The sequence below is a fragment of the Scylla paramamosain genome, chromosome 3 (genome assembly GCF_035594125.1).
Source record: "Scylla paramamosain isolate STU-SP2022 chromosome 3, ASM3559412v1, whole genome shotgun sequence".
NCBI lineage: Eukaryota > Metazoa > Arthropoda > Malacostraca > Decapoda > Portunidae > Scylla > Scylla paramamosain.
Genome location: NC_087153.1, coordinates 2,562,501 through 2,572,500, shown reverse-complemented (window position 1 = coordinate 2,572,500; position 10,000 = coordinate 2,562,501). Strand labels below are relative to the sequence as shown.

Sequence of the window (10,000 nt, the reverse complement as noted above, 5' to 3'; positions counted from 1 at the left end):
TACATTCAACCTGTTCCTAAAAAGGGTGACCGCTCTAATCCCTCAAACTACCGTCCTATTGCTTTAATTTCCTGCTTATCTAAAGTTTTTGAATCTATCCTCAACAGGAAGATTCTTAAACATCTATCACTTCACAACCTTCTATCTGATCGCCAGTATGGGTTCCGTCAAGGCCGCTCTACTGGTGATCTTCTGGCTTTCCTTACTGAGTCTTGGTCATCCTCTTTTAGAGACTTTGGTGAAACTTTTGCTGTTGCCTTGGACATATCAAAAGCCTTTGATAGAGTCTGGCACAAAGCTTTGATTTCCAAACTACCCTCCTACGGTTTCTATCCTTCTCTCTGTAACTTCATCTCAAGTTTCCTTTCTGACCGTTCTATTGCTGCTGTGGTAGACGGTCACTGTTCTTCTCCTAAATCTATTAACAGTGGTGTTCCTCAGGGTTCTGTCCTGTCACCCACTCTCTTCTTATTATTCATTAATGATCTTCTAAACCAAACTTCTTGTCCTATCCACTCCTATGCTGATGATACCACCCTGCACTTTTCCACGTCTTTTCATAGACGTCCAACCCTTCAGGAGGTAAACATATCACGCAGGGAAGCCACAGAACGCCTGACTTCTGATCTTTCTAAAATTTCTGATTGGGGCAGAGCAAACTTGGTATTGTTCAATGCCTCAAAAACTCAATTCCTCCATCTATCAACTCGACACAATCTTCCAGACAACTATCCCCTCTTCTTCAATGACACTCAACTATCCCCCTCTTCTACACTGAACATCCTTGGTCTATCCTTTACTTATAATCTGAACTGGAAACTTCACATCTCATCTCTAGCTAAAACAGCTTCTATGAAGTTAGGTGTTCTGAGACGTCTCCGCCAGTTTTTCTTACCCCCCAGCTGCTAACTCTGTACAAGGGCCTTATCCGTCCATGTATGGAGTATGCTTCACATGTCTGGGGGGGTTCCACTCATACTGCTGTTCTAGACAGGGTGGAATCAAAAGCTTTTCGTCTCATCAACTCCTCTCCTCTAACTGACTGTCTTCAGCCTCTCTCTCACCGCCGCAATGTTGCATCTCTAGCTGTCTTCTACCGCTATTTTCATGCTAACTGCTCTTCTGATCTTGCTAACTGCATGCCTCCCCTCCTTCCGCGGCCTCGCTGCACAAGACTTTCATCTTTCTCTCACTCCTATTCTGTCCACCTCTCTAACGCAAGAGTTAACCAGTATTCTCAATCATTCATCCCTTTCTCTGGTAAACTCTGGAATTCCTTGCCTGCTTCTGTATTTCCACCTTCCTATGACTTGAATTCCTTCAAGAGGGAGGTTTCAAGACACTTATCCACCAATTTTTGACCACTGCTTTGACCCTTTTAGGGACTGGCATTTCAGTGGGCATTTTTTTTTATTAGATTTTTGTTGCCCTTGGCCAGTATCCTTCCTACATAAAAAAAAAAAAAAAAAAAAAAAAAAAAAAAAAAAATGGAATGTTTCACGAGGAAGTGTGTAGAAGTACTGTAGTGAATCCTTGCCCATTCCCTCTCCTGCCACCCACTACTCACAATCTCGCTGCACTGCTCACCACCACCACCACCACCACCACCACTACTACCACCATCACCACCACTTCTATTGAAAACTGTCCAAAAACGTTATCGACTCCTCATCAAGGCGCCATTGAGAGGGAGAGGCAGCGCGCCCCCATCACCCATGAAGTGCCGCGTGTAGGCGTTCGGTGAGGCACGCGTCGCCAGGTTATCAGCACCTGTACACGCGGCGATATGATGAGCAGATCAAGCCCGTGCCGCTGCCGATATCATCAAGATGGCGGGCTGCACCTGGCGTGGCGTCGCGTGGTGGTCGATAGAGTACCGATACGTGGCGATAACGTGTGTGGAGGCCTATCACGTGACGGCCGGTGACGCGGAATTCATTAAAATCAAGTTGGCGTTGTAATGTTTCTGTTATTGGTGTTTGTGTGCTGGCTGGTAATACGGGTGATGTCACGCATGTGTGTGTGTGTGTGTGTGTGTGTGTGTGTGTGTGTGTGTGTGTGTGTGTGTGTGTGTGTGTGGTTATATGCTATTACTCGGATGCCCCTTCAGTTCTCTCTCTCTCTCTCTCTCTCTCTCTCTCTCTCTCTCTCTCTCTCTCTCTCTCTCTCTCTCTCTCTCTCTCTCTCTCTCTCTCTCTCTCTCTCTCTCTCTCTCTCCAAAACACACACACACACACACACACACACACAGAGAGAGAGAGAGAGAGAGAGAGAGAGAGAGAGAGAGAGAGAGAGAGAGAGAAATTTCCATATTACATACATTCATGCCAAATACACTGAAATAACATTCACTAAATAGTTTCTGTTTAATCTCTCTCTCTCTCTCTCTCTCTCTCTCTCTCTCTCTCTCTCTCTCTCTCTCTCTCTCTCTCTCTCTCTCTCTCTCTCTCTCTCTCTCTCTCTCTCTCTCTCTCTCTGGAACACCTTATGAATGTGTGTGTGTGTGTGTGTGTGTGTGTGTGTGTGTGTGTGTGTGTGTGTGTGTGTGTGTGTGTGTGTGTGTGTGTGTGTGTGTCACTTGTTACGAGTTTGTTGGTAAGAGAAAGGTAGAATTTGGAAAACTATGCACGTCTACGTCCATTTCTTGTCATAAACATCTTATCACTTCTTATCCTCCTCCTCCTCCTCCTCCTCAAGGGCTGTTACTATTTGGACTTCCTTTGTATTCATTTACATTTCTCGTCCAAGCAAAGGAATACAAATTACGAGTACATGAAAAGATAATTAACTGAAAGGAATCTTTTAATTATATGTATTCATTTACTCATCCATTCACTTTTGGTTGAAGGTTTTATGTCTTTTTGAATATCGTCTGTTTTTCTTTGAGTTGAGGCAGGGGTGTAGGAGGTGCAGGCAGTCGCCATTGAGATCCTAGCAGGAAAAGGGTACTGGGCATACATCACGGGTCCTGCCGGGATGTACTGCAGCTGTGGCTGCTGCACTATAGCCTCCTGCTGCAACTGGGGCTGCATGGGCTGTATTTCCATAGGGGAATCTTGGTATACGGTAGGGTGGTTGTCTGAACCCTGATTATCAGTGAAAGTCCTTAGCAAGCTGGACAAATCTGGATTGGCCGTGGTATCATCAAGGGATCTGTGTCGCCCGTGTTTGAAGCCTTCCGCCGCTTTGTCATCAGCTTATACTTTTCTGTTATCATCTGGACCTCCACGCGGAGGTAGGACCACAGCGGAGGCTCAATCAGCATGCAGTCGTACAGCAGTTTCCCATAGAAGTGCAGCCACGACTCCCCCTCCTTATTCTGTGGCACTGTGTGTTGAGGAGGCAGTCAGCTATGGCCCTTGCCCCAGACGCCTGCTGCTGAATCTATTGGGACGTGACATGCAAAAAATAAAGTACTATATTAAACAGCGTATAACATATTGTGGTTACGAATTCTATATGAATACTCTTGAAGATGATATAAAATTAGATGCCTGCATTAAATATGCTCTACGCTATAATGTACATTGTAAACAAAAATAGCCTCCCAGGGACAAAGGGTAGTCTGGCATGACGGTGATGGTCACCATGCAAATGAGACTGAGATTAGGTCAGAAAGCATCACTGCGTGGGACGACCCGTACAGTTCCCAGACACTGCAGTAATATATAATATGTAAATAATAATTTTTTGTAACATGTGAACACATAAAACTAGGAGTACATCGTTTGGTTGGATCATAATGCTATATATGTTGCAGGATAACTGCTGCCTGGCCTAGGACACCCTCCTGCAACGTACGCTTCTCGGTTGCCTTCGCAGTGGGTCCTGTTGATAACCCTGGCCTGGAGACGTCCATCACCTCCATGACTGTGACCTCACTCTCCTCTGGCGCCAGAGCAGTGGTGCCCTCACCCTGTGTTGCCTCTGCTACCACAGGTTGGTCCTGCAAGGAAAATTATGCTTCATTTATTGCCATTTTATACCACATCATGTATGTTGCACACACACACACACACACACACACACACACACACACACACACACACACACACACACACACACACACACACACACACACACACACACACACACACACACACACACACACACACACTTATATACATACATACATATACAGATGTTTCCCAACTTATGACCGAGAGGTTCCAGACAACGGTCCCTAACCCGCTATTTTGTAAATATTTTGGGTGTAGAGCACCCTCTCGAGTTTTGCACACACTCTCTCTCTCTCTCTCTCTCTCTCTCTCTCTCTCTCTCTCTCTCTCTCTCTCTCTCTCTCTCTCTCTCTCTCTCTCGAAAACCATAGCAAATAAGTCGAGATCACGAAATTCGGGGCATTCAAAAGACTGAAAAACGCTCATTTTTGCCAGTTACATATCCCTAGCACTGTGTGAGTGTGTATTTTGTTCTTGCATTCGGCATGATGTAGCGGTGCGGCGGTGCTGCAGAGTATTAAAAAAAAAAAAAAAAAAAAAACATGATCTAACATGATGTAACTAAGGATTTTTCGTGAGCCAGTTTCATCTACACAATTACAAGCAAATGGGAGGAGGAAAAGAATGGGGGCAAGTGACAGAACACATACACAACTTCAAGGGAGTTGTTTTAGCAAAAGAAGGCAGTGTGATTTTTTTTCAGGACAGTTCAAGTGTTTTCATTGAAGAGTAGGGGAAAAGTTCAGCATTGCAAAGGAAGGGATTGTTGTGTTGTGTACAATAGAGGAAGTAATAGAGGTAGTGAAAATTTGGTCGAAAACCCAAGATTTGGTGGATCTGAATCAAGTGCACCACCAGCTTTGGCATTCATCTGGCAACACTCTCTCCAGTTTCAAAGGAATCACTGCATTCTAAGTTTTTTTTTTCTCCTTTTATTTAGCAATTTGTCAGTAAAGTGGGCGTGGCCAGTGTGACACTTCACGCAAGTATTTTCCATTTTATTATCATTATTATTATTATTATTATTATTATCATTATTATTATTATTATTATTATTATTATTATTATTATTATTATTATTATTATCATCATCATTATTTTTATTTATTTATTTTTTTATTTATATTATTTTTCCCCCGTTTTTATTTATTGAAGTTCATGGTGAATGAGAGGGATCATTGTTGGTGGTTGCCTGGGAGGGGATCCCAGTGGCTACTCGGCCTCAACTTTTTCTTCATTAACTTCTGCAACATTCGCGGTCTAAGATCTAATTTTAAATCTGTAGAACATCACCATCTCTCCTCTACTAAACCTTATCTCTTCCTCAATGAAACACAGGCGTGAGACAACTGACAGTAACCCTTTTTCTGTTAGCTCCTACTTTATCCTCACTTTTGATCCAAAGCTGGATGTTGCGTTTATGTGCGGAACAACTTAACTTGCTCTCGTGCCCACGCTCTTGAATCTTCCGAATTTTCCACCATCTGGCTACGACTACAGTCACTCTCAAACTAAATTTATTTGTGCTGTATATTCTCTCACATAATTCCTCATACTTAAAGAAATTCTTTGACTACTTAACTTCTAAAGTGGAGCACATTCTGACTCTCTTCCCTTCTGCAGAGATCTCCATTCTTGGAGACTTCAATGTTCACCATCAGTTTTGGCTTTCCTCTCCCTTCACTGACCATCCTGGTGAGCTAGCCTTTAACTTTGCTATCCTACACGACCTAGAGCAACTGTTGCAACACCCTACTCGTATTCCTCACTGTCTTGGAGGTACGCCAAACATCCTTGACCTTTTCCTGACTTCTAATCTTTTTGCTTATGCTGTCACCGTATGTCCGTTAGGCTTCTCCAATCACAATTTCAAATCTGTATCTTGTCCTATCGCTCCAATTCCTTCTCAGCATACCCCAAAGTGGAGGCGCCTCCGGGATTTTGCCTCTGCTAATTAGAAGGAGCTGAGGAGGTATCAAGCTGATTTTCCTTGGAATGACTACTGCTTCCATGTCATAGACACGTCTCTTTGTGCTCAGTGCATAACAGAGGTGATAGTGTCTAGCATGGAAGTGTATATTCCTCACTTTTCTCGACCTAAACCTTCATAACCTTGGTTTAACACAACCTATTCTCGTCCTATACATGATAGAGAGGCGACCCTCAAAAGGGTACTTGAGCCTTTCATTACCTGAATCCCATGCGCTTTATCGTTCTGCCAGGAACCATGCCAATTCTGTTCTCCAACTAGCCAAAAACTTCTTCATTAATATAAAGTGTCAAAATCTTCCAAATCTAACTCTGCTCGTGGCTTCTAGCACCTAACCAAAAACATCTCCAATAACTTAGCTTCTTCATCTTTTCCTCCTTTATTTCAACCAAATAGCATCACTGCCATCTCATCTATTTGTAAAACTGAACTCTTCGCTCAAACCTTTGCTAAAAACTCTACCTTGGGTGATTCAGGGCTTGTTCCTCCCTCTCCTCCACCCTCTGACTACTTCATGCTACCCTTTAAAATCCTTCACAGTGATGCTTTCCATTCCCTCACTGGCCTATACCCTCAGAAGGCTTATGGACCTGATGGGGTCCCTCATATTGTTCTACGAAACTGTGCCTCTGTGCTTGCACCTTGCCTAGTCAAACTCTTTCAGTTCTGTCTATAAACATCTACCTTTCCTTCTTGCTGGAAGTTTGCCTACATTCAACCTGTTCCTAAAAAGGGTGACCGTTCTAATCTCAAACTACCGTCCTATTGCTTTAATTTCCTGCCTATCTAAAGTTTTTGAATATATCTTCAACAGGAAGATTCTTAAACATCTATCACTTCACAACTTTCTGTCTAATTGCCAGTATGGGTTCCATCAAGGGCACTCTACTGGTGATCTTCCGGCTTTCCTTACTGAGTCTTAGTCATCCTCTTTTAGAGATTTTGGTGAAACTTTTGTTGTTGCCTTAGACATAATCAAAAGCTTTTGATAAAGTCTGGCACAAAGCTTTGATTTCCAAACTACCCTCCTACGGCTTCTGCCCTTCTCCCTGAAACTTCATCTCAAGTTTCCTTTCTGACCGTTCTATTGCTGCTGCGGTAAACAGTCACTGTTCTCCTAAATCTATTAACAGTGGTGTTCCTCAGGGTTCTGTCCTGTCACCCACTCTCTTCTTATTATTCACCAATAACCTTCTACACCAAACTTCTTGTCCTATACACTCCTGCACTGATGATACCACCCTGCACTTTTTCGTAGATGTCCAACCCTTCAGGAAGTAAACAATTCATGCAGGGAAGCAGCAGAACACCTGACTTCTGATCTTTCCAAGATTTATTATTGGGGCAGAGCAAACTTAGTACTGTTCAATGCCTCAAAAACCCAATTCCTCCATTTATCAACTCAACACAACCTTCCAGACAACTATCCCCTCTTCTTCTTGATCAGGTAAGAAGGGAACACATCGTCGTGAAGGATTTCTATAGCAGGCATAATATAATCACAGCAGGAGGGGTGACGGAGGAATAAGCCTTGAACTATTCAGTGTGAATGAGAGGCCTGAGATGAAAGTTCATCCTTAGGGTTAGAGGAGATGCCAGTGGAACCATTAGAACGAAGTAAAGAAGCGAAAGATGAAGAAGAAAATTCTTGGAGATGGTTTTGGCCTGATGCCAGAAGTCACAATGAGCTGAACTGGCTAGGTTTTGACATTCTTATGGGTGAATGAGTTTTTTGACAAATTAAAGAACAAATTTGGCATGGTTTGTATAGAAACATAAAGAGCATAGGTTTCAGATGAAAGCCTAATGTACTGTATGTAAACCGCCTCTCTATCCTAAACATCATGAGAGCAAGCGGAATTGAACGAAGGGGTATGAACTTTGGAATTTAGAGAATATATGAAGGATGTGTGTTTCCATGCTAGAGAAAATCACTTCTCGTATGCATTCTTCGCAAAGAGATTGGTCATTAAAGTGGATGTAGTGGTCATTTCTGGGAAAATCAGAATAGTACTGCCACAGGTCCTATCACTGAGCAGACTTGTAGTGCTAGAGGCACCCCCATTTCACAGGCTGTACTGGAGTGATTTAACAGGATGGAGAAATAAGAGTATGATCAGAGGAGGACTCCAATGAAGAGAAAAGTTTGACAGAATAAGCTGAAGGGCTTGGGGTTAATAAAAGATTGAGAATGCTGGGTGCAGTGATAAGCCTGTCAGGAATACAGGTAGAGTGGTTGAATTTCTCCAGATAATGTAGAATAGCAAAGGCTTGTTGATATGATTGGTCAGTGAATGATGATAGCCAAGTGATAGAAAGTCGGTGATTGTATCACTGCATCATAAAATATTCTGTATATCACAACTGCTATGTTAAGTATGTGAATTTAAGCAAAAATACTTTAGCAAACTTGGCTACAGGGACACATTAGGACATACGTACGTATTTACACACCTGAGCACAACTAAAGGTGCGAACTTTCTGCCGAACGATATAGGTCTGGAGGAAGGAGAACACGTCAAGGAGCCACCTGTCCCTTTCCGTCAGGTTTCGTGGAGTAGGTGCATCACTCTTGGGACATGTCAATTTTCCATACCTTGTCCTCATGGTGTCAAGAAAGTTCCGTACCTGCTGACGTGTAGGAGACAATAGAGCTATTTCAGTGAAGACATACATGCAACAATGAAGACATACAACTAAATATAATAGAATACGGTAGGGTTACATACAGAATATATACAGTACATCAGGTGTTTGAGCCTGTACTCTTACCTGTGAGCTGATGGCATATTGACATCCCTTCTTTTCATATAGGGGGATCTTCTTCGCGGTGTCCTTGTATTCACAAAGCCCTTTGTTGTATGGGATGCTCCTTGTACCATTCCGCGAGGTCCTGTTCCACCACGTCGTCAAGAACGACAAGTCTCACCTTGCGGACCTTCTTCCTCTTGTCCCACTTGTCAAGTTGAGCAGACGACGCCTCATCATCTGTAGTTATCACAGTTTCTACCTCTGTGTCACTGGCATCACTGGAGGAGTTCCTCTGTGTTGGGAATTCCGAGGCTTCAGTCATCATTAGTGACCACCACACTCTCCTCTAGCTATATGTTAGCAGGAGTGGCGGTGAAGGACCTGTTCTTCTTAAACTGAGACATTGTATTGCTGTAGTGCTGGGTGATAGGCGAGTGAGGGCCGCCGTTCGCCTCCCGCCAACGTGGCACAGACGGTAGTCGCTGGAACGCAACTTTGTCATAACGCTCCTTTCCCTTCCAGCGGTTTGCTGATGGCATCCTCATCCCGCCAAGTACTGCCGTGGTACGCAGAACGGCGTCCGTAGTACGACTTTGTCCCGCCACAAGCCGTCATGTGTCAGTCACCTCCACATGTCCCATTTTTTTAACATGCTCAAAATATTCTGCTACCTCCCGACCACAGCTACTCCGCGCAGAGATGCTACTGGTTGACTGCCGCCAATACAAATGCCGTACTGGTGACCGGCGTTAAGACGGCGGTCAACCACCGACAACCCTTGAGAGATCGCCGGCATACCAGGGTCAAACCACTGGTTAGCGATTGAAACACACACACACACACACACACACACACACACTGGTAAATATATTTGAACCTCCCCTTCCGAATTATACCTGCCTTGGCCGAGTTTTAAGCCACATTTGGCCACATTTGACCCTTGGCCCTTCACCCTGTACACTTATAGCTATGCCCATGTCTGTACATGGCTGATAATTCTGACTGCACCGGTGCCGGGTATGGAGGCAGGCCTCCATGTCGGCTAACACAGGAAGATTGAGAACATGGCAAAAAAAAAAAAAAAAAAAAAAAAAAAATTCACTGAAGAGGAGGAAGAGGCTGATATAAAGTTAGTATCTTCCTATACAACAAGAAGTATAAAGGGAAAAAGAAAAAAAAATCAGAAGAGTCAGGTGCTGGCTACAAAGAGCCACGAAAAACACTGATGATCGTGGCGATCTGACCACGATCACAGATAGGGAGTGATCGGGGTTGATCTTCATCCTAACCATAAATGTGA

At 43.7% G+C, this 10,000-nt stretch overlaps 1 long non-coding RNA gene across 2 annotated transcripts in view; it reads left to right on the top strand.

The window, feature by feature from the left end:
- The window catches only part of LOC135089265 (uncharacterized), a 121,910-nt gene that overhangs the window by 9,770 nt on the left and 102,140 nt on the right, over window positions 1-10,000 (top strand). For both annotated transcript variants that reach the window (XR_010261440.1, XR_010261439.1), the window contains exon 2: window positions 3,761-3,939. This is a non-coding gene — a long non-coding RNA (uncharacterized LOC135089265). The remainder of the gene's footprint in view (window positions 1-3,760; window positions 3,940-10,000) is intronic.